The 11189-nt window shown below is 53.0% G+C and overlaps 1 long non-coding RNA gene across 1 annotated transcript; it reads left to right on the forward strand.

The window, feature by feature from the left end:
* The first annotated feature begins 3846 nt into the window (after positions 1–3846).
* LOC118013296 lies at positions 3847–7587 on the forward strand. The gene is made up of 2 exons (XR_004679985.1): positions 3847–4125; positions 6637–7587. It is a non-coding gene; the product is annotated as an uncharacterized LOC118013296 (long non-coding RNA).
* The last annotated feature ends 3602 nt before the right edge of the window (positions 7588–11189 follow it).

Genomic DNA, 11189 nt, shown 5'->3' on the forward strand with positions numbered 1-11189 from the left:
GCTCCCCCATCTCGCTCGCCTCCTCGCCCAACCCGGCTCCCCCAGCCTCCCAGTGGTCTGACTCGGTAAGGCGCCCGGCCGGCTAGCGGGAGGCAGGTTGGCCCGGGGGTTGGGGAGGGGGCTTCTACCCTGCTCTCCTCCCCATTCCTGAGGACTGGGGAAGAGACGCGCCAACAACATCCCAGGCTAGAGAGAGGTTTCACAAACCTACCCTCCAGTCTACACTGATTGGAAGGGGTGGGAGTTGCCTGGACTCCCCTCAGCACGCACACACACACACACACACACAACTGGGTCCCCTTTTCACTGTACCCACCCACATTCATTATGCACTGAGCACCTCTTTATTCATCTCTCTTTCCTAGTAGACCATGAGGTCCTTGAGGGCATAGACTGAATTTTTTTCATCTCAGTACCTAGCACAAAGTGGATGCTAAGAAAATGTGGAAGTAACATCTTTGTATTCTCAAAAAAACTCCTAACCTCAAAGTGCTCACACACACACTCAAGACCCTATAAGAAGACAGATGCAATGAAGAAGAAATTGTAAAGCACTTTTTAAAAGCATTTCACAAATGTTATTTCAATGTTTACCACAAACCCGTGAGAAAGAGGTTATGGCCCCATTACACTGGTGAGGAAACTGAGCCTTGCAGTAGTTAAGGACCTCCTCGGGGTTATACAGCTAGAAAGTGGTAAGCCCAGGAGAACAACTTGGGACTCCTTATCCCAGGACACTTCTCCTATATCCTACTGCTCCCACCCAAAATTAATGCCAACAAGTAACAAGACTGCTTCAGAAATGAAGAAGACTAACAAGCCTGTTTGCTTCTGATATTCGGTTCCACTGCCCTCTCCCCTGCCCCTCCTGGGTCCCCGGAGAGCCCTAGCCCTTATAGACCACCCTCTCTTCCGACTACCTATTACGTCTATGCCACCTACTTATATGTTTTGCTTCATATATATACGTTTGGTTGCCCCAAAAGATTCTTGAGGGCCCAGACTATGCTTCCTATACCTCTATATTCCCCACAGCACTCAAGTGCTGGGTTCATAGTAGAGCTTCCGTAAATACTCACTTGCTGGGGGGAAAAAAAAAACAAACCTCACTTGATGGGCTGATAGTGTCAGCAGCTGGGCACTGGGCAAAGTCTGAGGAGGCACAGGTGGAGATGAGGGACAAACCCCCAAAAAAGATCACATAATAACCCCCGTGTGTGTCTAACATCAGTTTACAAAGCATCTTCATACGCATTATCTCTAGATCATGTTTTGATCCGATCAAAACAACTCCCCCAAATGCCTACTAACTGCTGTGCCAAACACCAAGCTGGGTTAGGGGTTGGATCATCACAACCTCATGAGGTAGGTATTCCCACGGAAAACCGAAGCCCAGAAAAGCTGAGCTCTGGTGTGAAAGATCCTAGAGCCTAGGATAAGACCTGACCTGCAGAAGTAGTGTTTAATTTCCTCCCCTCTCTCCAGGGTCCGGTGGATATAGTATGTGCCACAAGGCAAAAGGGCCATTTCTCAAACAGGATGCTTGTTAGGAGGAAGGGGCCACCCCATTTATGTGGATCAGTCTTGCGTTACATACATGACAAACCACATGGGCATGTTATGATCTGTTTGGCACAATGCCCGGTTCACAGAAGGTCCAGAAAACAGTGTTTGCAGGAGTGAATGATGGCTGTGTTGCAAAAGGTCTGTTAAATGCGGTACACAGTAAGTTCAAGCGTATTCGGCATGTCCTGTGGAGCAGCCATGTAGAGCGCTCCCCTGGGTGGGGCTGTGACTCATTCCCCCAGTGTAGGTTCCAGGTTGGGATGCGGAGTTGAGCTCCGGGCAGCCACGAGTTCTGGGTGGAACCCTGGAGTGAGCGAGGAGAGGAGGAGAGGGGCTGGCGCCCCTGCTGGAATGGAGCGGCTCCCTCTACTGGCGAACTCGAGGAATCACCGGGTGTTTCCATGTATCTGTGTGTCACTGTGTCACGAGGAGTGTCACAGGTGTGTCAGCGACTGTCGGTGGAAGGTGCCGGCACGGGTATAGGTGTGTGAGGGTGCCTGTTCCTGGCGCAGGGTGGGTGTGCCAGCGCCACGCGGTCCTGGCTCTGGAACCACAGAGTGTACACACACAAGCACATCATGTAATACAATTTACTTTGGGACTGGAGGCGGGGGTGGGGGGTGGGGGGCGGCGCTAGGGAGGCTGATTATCTGAGATTACTTCGCGAGGTGATTAGGACTCAAGGATCCTCCAGCTGAAACACCTCACCGACCTCATGCAGGTGGGAGGGATTCAGGACTGAAGAACAGTTCCCAGGAAGGGACTCTAATCCCCTAAAGCAACTAAGGACCCAAGAAAGGGTTAACTTTGAGCCCTACAGTGACTTCAATCATTGGCTCAGAGCACTGTCAGTCAGAGTTCTGGGGGCGGGGTTTTCGGGGCCGCCTTCGGACTGCCCAGGGCCCCTCACTTGCCCCTCGACCCCCACATCATTTCACTTCTGGGCTGCGCCCGCACCCCCATCTTGGTGGAGACACCTGCCTGGGCCTGGAGGAGGAGCGGATCCGGGCATCCTGGCTTCCCCACTCACTCCAGCTGCCTGGCTTCCTGAGAGATGGTGATTATTATATAATAGACCTGCTGGACAGAACCCTGCCAGCGCTCGGAACACTTTGCCCCCTCCTCGAAGCGTGCCCCAAAAGACCTGGCACCAGCCGCCCAGAGTCCGCTGTCCAGCTCTGCCGGCGCCCCCAGCACCACCCCCATCCCGGGGCGGGAGACCCCTGGGCCACCTTCACCGGTGGACCCGGGGCCACGTCTTGGGATGGGGCGGGCGCCAGGCTGGGAGTCGGGCGGGCGCCCAGCAGGTCTCAGTGTCGGCCTGCGGAGTTTGGTTTTACCAGCGCCTCGCCAGGAATATGGGACCCACCTGGCCCCTCCAACCTGAACTTGGAACTTGGGAACCAATAGAGGTGGGGATAGGGGGCGCAGGGGCCAGGATCGGAAAGGGAAAGAAGTTTGGGAAAGGTGCGGGGGCAGGAAAAAGGAGGCTGGGAGAGGGGGCCGGCGGGGGCAGTGGGGGGAGGGACTCTTATCCTGACAGGGCTCCCGCCTTCCCCGACTGGAGGGTTTGGAAAAACTGAGCAGGCAGCCAAGGCTTGGCTGGAAATCCTGCAGCCCACCCTCCTGGGGACACAAAGCTGGAGGGCGGAGGCAGGGCGGGGGAAGAGAGCACGACCCCGGGGAGGGCAGGGCCTCTTTTGGGTCTGGGGGCCCAGGGGCCAGGTCCCTGGGGAGGGGGTTCCTGGCGCTGTCTCCCTGCAGTCTGCTTCCCCCTTCTTCTCTTTCCCCCCCTCCTCTCCCCCCTCCTCCCCCTCCCCGGCTCCAGTCTTGCAGATTGCGGGCAGACTTAACTCCTTGCGCGCCAGCCTGGTGGACTCCGAGGTGGTGACGCTGGGAGGGAGGGAAGGAGGGAAGGAGGGAGGGACTCCGGACCCCACTCCCACCACTGTTTAACACCTTGTGGCCCGGACTGCAATCTCGGGATTTGGGCTGGTCAGAGCCTTGGAGGGCTGGCTGCCTCGTACTCGAGGAGAGACGCACAAAACCCGGCACCTGAGAGCGGCGTGATCCGGCCCATTCTGCTGCCAAATCTTAATTGTCTACGCTCGCGCCACCCCAGTCCTGTGTGTCTCTCCCTCCACTCTTTGGCCACCCTCCCCCCACCACTAGTCGTTACAAAGGTCCCTGCCAGACGGAAGGCTGCGGAGAACCCGGAAGTCTGGCTTCTGCGGCTGCCCCAGCATTCTGAGTCCCCCGTGAGGCCCAGCGCAGGTGACCACAGCCCTTGCCTCTTTTGCCTCCAGGGGGCTCCTTCACCTTTCTGCGGAGGTGGCTCCCCACCTGAGGCAGGGAACGCTAGCCTCCGCCAGCTCCGGCTAGGACAGGGGCCCGAGTAGCTGGAAACCCTGATTTCGCCTCCACCCTGGCCCCTTTCCTGGGCAACACCCCCTCCACCATCAGATTTGCCTTCCAGTTCTCTGAATGACTGCCTGAGGGAAGTAACCCAGGCTGGGCAGGAAGGGGTTAACGGGGCTACCCGACACCGTGGAGAGCCAGGTGAGGCACCGCCCATCTTGGCCTTGGGGGGGGGTGTTGGGGGGGGTGTTGTGGGGGGGAGGTGGAGGGACACTGACCTAAGGGCTGCTTTTTTTTCTTTTTGCCCCCTGGTGGCTAGATCTGGCGTAGCGGCGCAAGCTATGCTCAGGTGGGGATGGGTGGAAGAAGGACTTTGGAGACAGAGTACTCCTCCGGAAGGAACAGCACTTCCGGAGGTAAAGAGAATCCTCTGGGAAGGCTCGTGGAAGGAGGGAGCTCCCACAACGTCTGCCCTGTTACCCCCACTCAGCAGGCTGCCTCAGCCACTTCCAGATCTTTGCCTGAGGGGACTCTACTTGTGGGGCCCAGGTACCCAGGGGGGCTGGGGTAGGGGGGAGAAAGACCTAGCCCTGTCCTCCCAGGGTCTCAACCTAACAGAGGGGGTCAAGTGAAGGAAGCTGCTCCTCACCTTCTTTTTCTTTCTGTGCCCCCAGCCTTCCCAGAAGGCCCATTCCCTCCAGACCCCAACATCAAATTCAAACCTGTAGCCAGGCTTCAGAGCTCCCACCAGCTACCCTGCTGCACTTCAGCTTTCCCTCCCTCCAGCCAAGCTGCCCTCTGGTTTCTCCTCATAAAAGAACCCCTCTTGAGGGATTCTAGGTGCTCACAACCACTTCCCTTTCTCCCGCTCAGGGCTGAGACCCTTCTCCTCCACCCGGAAGCCCTCCCAGGTTATTGAAGGCCATGCTCTTGCAGGCTTCCTTCCTTCCTTCTTTGTTTTTCCTTTCAGTGGGCTTACTTCCCTCCCTCTCACCATTTCCCATTAGACTTCCTTTGAGTCTGGGCGGTTCACCCAAACAGGGACAATTCTGTCCTCCTTTCAGGCTGTGACACCTGCCTCAACATTTGCCTTTTCCTCCTGGAATCCTCCTCTGACCAACCCCATCTACTTATTCATTCAAAAACTATTTTTGAGAACCTACTATGCGCCGGGCACTGGACAAAACAGTAGGTATATGTCGGTGAACAAGACAGATGTGGTCCTTGCCCTCAGAGCCTGCAGTCTAGGTGGGGACAGACAAGCGAACAAAGTGATTTCAATTCAGTGTCATGAAGCCTTGGGGAGCACTTCAGAGAGACCCCTATTCTGGACTTGGGAGTCTGGAAAGTTTCCTGCAAACCCCAGGAGCAACATCTGGGCTGAGACTTATGCCCGCCTAAGGTGTGACTGTCCAGGCAGATAGTACATCTCCCTGGAGCCCTAAAGATAGACCAGGATCCCAGCAAGGGACCTCACCAGATGTTACAAGGGAGGAGGGAGGGATCTTTAAGCCTGCTTTCCCAAACAACCCATTTCTTTTCTTTTTGTTTTTTAAAGATTTTATTTTTTAAGTAATCTCTACACCCAACATGGGGCTCAAACCCACAACCCCGAAATCAAGAGTCACATGCTCTGCTGACTGAGCCAGCCAGGTACCCCCCTGCCCCCAAACAATCCATTTCTAATAAATTCCCCAAGCCCCAAAAGAAAGAAGACTGACCTGAGAGTCAAGAGTATGTGACCCTGGCCTAGTCACAGGTGACCCTGGCCTAGTCACACCCTGTCTCGGGGCCCTTAGTTTTTTCAAATGTAAACCAAAAGGGTTGGATGAGTTTTTCTTCAGGCTCTTTATCCGAAAGATAACAATTAAAGAGCAGGCTGGGTTAGTTGAGAGAGAAACACTCACCTCTGTGGTGGGCTTGGGGAGGGGAGAGTGGCATTCAGAAGCCCGGGAGAGGCTACCAGAGGCAGGGGCCCGGAGAAAGCCACATGTCACCTCCTACCCCTCACTGTGCACATTGCCTGGCAGTTCCGAGTCCTGGGAACATTTTAATTTCTGCCATCAACTGGCCGCAAGAGCCTTTCTGAGATTGTCCTGGGAGGGGAGAGCATGGGGACAAGCACTCACAGGATACACTTAGTTACTGCACTAATTTGCTCTAATACGGAACACTAGAGAGCTTTTGTTTTTAAGAGAATATTCACAGGTGGGGGCGCCTGGGTGGCTCCGTCGGTTAAGCCTCCCACTCTTGGTTTCTGGCTCAGGTCATGATCTCGGGGTCCTGAGATTGAGCCCCGTGTCAGCTCCCTGCTCAGTGCAGAGTCTGCTTAAGACTCTCTCTCCCTCTCCCTCTGCCCCTCCGCCCCCCCAAAAAAGACTGTTCACAGGTGAGGAAACTAAGGCCCAGTGTGGTGATAAGATGGTGGCTGGTGAGTGATGGCTGGCAGGGGTGCCCAGGCCTCCTGATTCCCAGTCCAGAACCTTCCCACCACACCACTGCAGTGCTCGCTTCCAACTTTCCATTGGACTTCTTCCTGTGTCTGGCTCATTTCCCTGTGAGGCCACGAGATCTGGGAAGGCAGGCTTGGCCTCCTTATCTGGACATCCCGCAGAGCCTGGTGCAGGGCTCTGAACACAGGGAGGACTGCTCAGCTGCCCCAGGCCCGTAGGCCGCCCTCTTCTCTCTCATCAAGACTCTCTTTATATGCAGGTAGCTCTCTGGCCCAGTGGAAAAATGGCATCCCTGGATTGTGGACAAATCCCCGAGACCGGCGTAGTCCCAGTCCCAGCCAGGCCTCAAACCTGCTCTGTGACTTCGAGCAAGCTGATGGACCTTCCTGGGGCTCATGTTCCCCATCTGTCAAGACCCATAACCAATTCTAATGGCTAGGGCATTTGGAACTTGAAGTCCCAGATTAGGAGATGGTTTTACAAGACATACCTCTGAGGTGAGAGAAGAAGCCTAACGTTCCAATCTTTTTGGCAGAATCTCACGGCCTCGGGACCACATCTGCTCCATCTGCTGGGACTGGGGTCCTGCCTCATGGGGTGCCTACACCCTGGCATTATGCTGGATCCCGCGGAAGTTGCAGGATATGAAACCTGAGTATATTCTGGGATCCCGCGACCCAAATAATTTCCCACCACCAAAAATCATTTCAAAAAGGAATCCCAACGTTTAGTTGTATCTCCTGATGATCCAATTTGTAACCTGCGGCACCACTTGTTAAAATTCCCTTTCCTCTTCTATTCCACACACCTTGTAGCGGCTGACTCACTCTCCACCCGGCTCTGTCCTCTGTAGTCCACACAGCTCTCATCCCCTTATCATATGGACTGGCTTAGCCTGTCAGGCTTCATTATTTTCCTTTTCCTTTCACCTGTTACCCAGATTCTCCCTAACACACCAGAAAGCTGCCTGGCTCCTGCCTCTTGTCTCTCACCTGCTATTCTCCCAGTTTTGTATCACAAAAGCTCTGGAACTGAGCAAGCCAAGACAAGATTTCCAACAACAGGTGAAGGATAAAATTATCTTGGGGGTGAGGGGAGGGGAGACAGAGGGAGGCTGAGAAGATGAATCAGTGATGAATAAGTTTTGATCCTGTAACAGATACGACAGGCACCTGCCCTCAAGGAGCTCATAAGGTAAAAAAAAAAAAAATTTTTAAAAAAAGGAGCTCATGGGCGCCTGGGTGGCTCAGATGGTTAAACGTCTGCTTTCAGCTCAGGTCATGATCTCAGGGTCCTGGGATCGAGTCCCGCAACGGGCTCCCTGCTCCTTGGGAGCCTGCTTCTCCCTCTGCCTTTCTCTCTCGCTCTGTCTCTCATGAATAAAAAAAAAAAAAAAAATCTTTAAAACACAATAAAAGATGCTAAATAATGGAAAGATGTGGACTTGATGTAATCAGTGCAGGTTGAATCCTCAGGGAGCCCTGTGGAGAAAGAGGAGACTGACCTCAGGTTCAGGGGAGCACAAGGGTTTGATGAGGGGCACAGAAAGAACAAAAGCAGGAGGAATCATAAATCTTGGTGGGAAGGGGCCTCAACGAAGACCAACTACCTGTTTCAGGATCTTTCTGCCGCAACCCCCACCCCCCCACCGACAACACCCCTGGCAAGCAGTGTGTCACCATCTTTTTGAACACCTTCAGGAGTGGGGAGCTTACCAAACCCCCAAGGCAGCCCGTTCCATTTATGAACATTTGTGGGGGTGTTTTAATTAAAGTTTTATTTAACCTAAGTTCTAGGCCCACCAGGGGGCTTGAACTCATGACCCTGAGACCAAGAGTCACATGTTCTACTGACTCAGCCAGCCAGGTACCCCAGTGAATGAACATTTGTTTTTCCTTCCTTTGATCTGACCTCTGTCTCCCAGTGGTCTGCACTTGTTAGTCCACACACTACCTCCTGGGGTCACACGATGTGAGTCTAATTCTTCCTCCCCATGATAGCCCTTCACATATTTGAGCTTTAATGACTCCTGACTCTTCTCCTCCTCTCCAGCCTAAACATTCCCAGTTCACTAAACAGTCACTGCCGTGACAACACCTGGCCAACTCAGAGTAAAGCAGGACTATCAATCCCCTTCTTTATTCCAAATACTATATCTCTATTAATATGGCCTAAAATTGAATTTACTTTTGGCAACCATATTATGCTGATGACTTGGACTGAACTTACTAAACTCCTTAATTCTGTGATTCTGTTTCACCTGAATTGTTTCTTTCTTTCTTTCTTTTTTTTTTCTTCACCTGAACTGCTTCTAAGCCATGTCTGGTCCCTTATACATTGCTGAGGTCTTACGTAGACTGCTGATCATTTCATCTTGTTACATTGGCCTGACATTCTATGCATGGAGATGATTTTGGGATCCTTATCTTGTCCTTCAAAGTGTTTACTATCTCTCCAGGCTTATATGTGTGGAATGGGATACTGTATTTTCATATAAGATAATAAAAAAAAGTATTTAACAGGACAGAGATGAAGACAAAACCCTAAAACACACAAATGTTCTCTGGGTTGATACCAATCCGTGTCACACTGAGAAGCAAGAAGATACATGGTTTTGTAGGTGGGATGGTGTCACATCATCATGAGCCTCAAAAGCCTAAAGGAAGAATAAGAAAACTCAGAAGGTTTTTGAGTACAAGAGTCTTACGGAAGCATCTTGATATAGCAAAAAATAAAACAGAACACTAACTTTGGAACTTTACAGATCTGATTTTTTGAGTCCTAGCTCTGTTGCTTTCTAGTTGTAGAACTTTGAGCAAATTACTTTAACCACTTAGGACATCGTTTCTCCTGTAGAATGGGATAATACCTACTCTATAGATTATTGTGGCAATTAAATGAGATGATATATATGAAAAACATCATACCTAATAGGCTCTCAAAAAATTAAGAAGAAAAAGCGGGAGAAAGAAGGAGGAGAGAAAAAAGTTGTGTTTAGGACAGGTTTGGTTTCTGAGGGGAGACTACATTTATGATAGACCCAAGCAAAAAGTCCAAGTGTGAAGTGAGCCTCTAGTGAGGCCCAGATTGACTTGCTGGATGCTTGGTCCCAGGCAACATCTACAAAATGATAGAGGGCTAGAAGCAGATGTGGACGATATTTCAGAAGGAGAATTGATTCACCTTGGATGATGTGGAAAATGACAGAGAAAGGAGACATGGGCAGCAACAGGGAAGTACACAGAGGGGTGATGGATTAGGGAAGAAGGGTTCATATTTATTTTTTTTAAAGGTTTTATTTATTTATTTGAGAGAGAGAATGAGAGACAGAGAGCATGAGAGGGAAGAGGGTCAGAGGGAGAAGCAGACCCCCCGCTGATCAGGGAGCCCGATGTGGGACTCGATCCCGGGACTCCGGGATCATGACCTGAGCTGAAGGCAATCGCTCAACCAACTGAGCCACCCAGGCACCCAGAAGGGTTCATATTTAGAGTGGTAGAAGTAGGCAGGACGGTAGGACATCCCAGTGGATCTGACTGGTGAGCAGGTGGAGAGATCTAAGTGGAACTGTGGGGAGCAAAAGTCCGAGGGAGAGTTAGGTGTTTGTTTGGGAAGCACCCCGCCGGGGGTAGCTGTATAGCTGTAGGCCTTGGGTCTGGTCTCTGAGGGTGAGGTGGGAAGCCAACCAAGAATAGTACCCTCTAGGACACCCCAGGACCACCCTCATGCTGACTTAGGACTGGCGGAGAAAGTGCCCAAGAGGGCTTTCCCTCACCACTGCTCCAGGCCGCCTGGTCAGGGCAGAACAGATGAACACGACCTTAGGTTCCCCTTGACATCACTTCACCCAAACCCTGTCCCTCCAGGACTCTCTGCTCCTCGGCTCTGATATCAGAAGGACACAAGTTCCTGTCTAGCCAACAGACTCTACCTTGTTGCTACAATCAGGGGCTTGAAAAGGGAGAGGGGGGAGGGGAGCTGTAGAAAGAGAGATTTGGACAGAAGCGGGTGGGGACCAACGGAGAGCCAGAGAGGAACAGAGAAGGCGGGGGATAAAGAGCAAGGTGAGCACCATGAGTATGTAGAAATGCAGGCTGATGGAGGAGAAAAAGAGAGACTGAAGGAGGGGGGCAGAAAAAAAGATTTGCCGAGAAACTGATGAAGTGCAACTGAGAAAACTGTTACCATGGCGACGGGTCCAGAGGAGGGAGTAGGAATAGAAATCGGATTATGAGTTGGGGGAGTGGGGAGGGGGTCGTTCAAGACCCGGAGGCAGTGCCCCCCACACCAGGCCCGCCCCCTCCAGGCCTCCCCCTGGCCTGAGGACGGCCTTTCCCAGAGGGCTCCCCAAGGCCAGTCCAAGGAGTGCAGAGAGAACAGAAGCCTGGGAGGGGCTGGGGCTCTGGCACTTTCTCCGCTCCTCTCCACCCTGGGCTGACACAGAACAGATCTGTACCCCACCCCCAGCGTGCCTCACTGGCTCCCGGACAGCTCTCCCCCCTCCGTCCAACCCAGTTTCTGTCCTCCTACCTCTTCCTCAGAGCCCGCCCCCCACCCACATGAAGAGAGGAGAGGGGCCTTGTTGTAAGAACCTACTGTGTGTCGGACACTGTGCTGGGCACCTCAGGCCCCACCGCAGCCCCTGGAGGAGGGGTAGCACCTCCATCGACAGACGGGAAACCGGGCGCAGGGTCCCAAGCCAGAAAGCAGCAGCCCGAGGTGGGCTGCGTAGTCCTGGCTCATCGGCTTCAACGCCATTTACTGCCCTCCGTGCCACCCCCCCCCCGCACCCCCCTCTGCAACCCCCCCCCC

The sequence above is a fragment of the Mirounga leonina genome, unplaced genomic scaffold, assembly GCF_011800145.1.
Source record: "Mirounga leonina isolate KUSES-001 unplaced genomic scaffold, KU_Mleo_1.0 Mir_153, whole genome shotgun sequence".
In the NCBI taxonomy this organism is placed as follows: Eukaryota; Metazoa; Chordata; class Mammalia; order Carnivora; family Phocidae; genus Mirounga; species Mirounga leonina.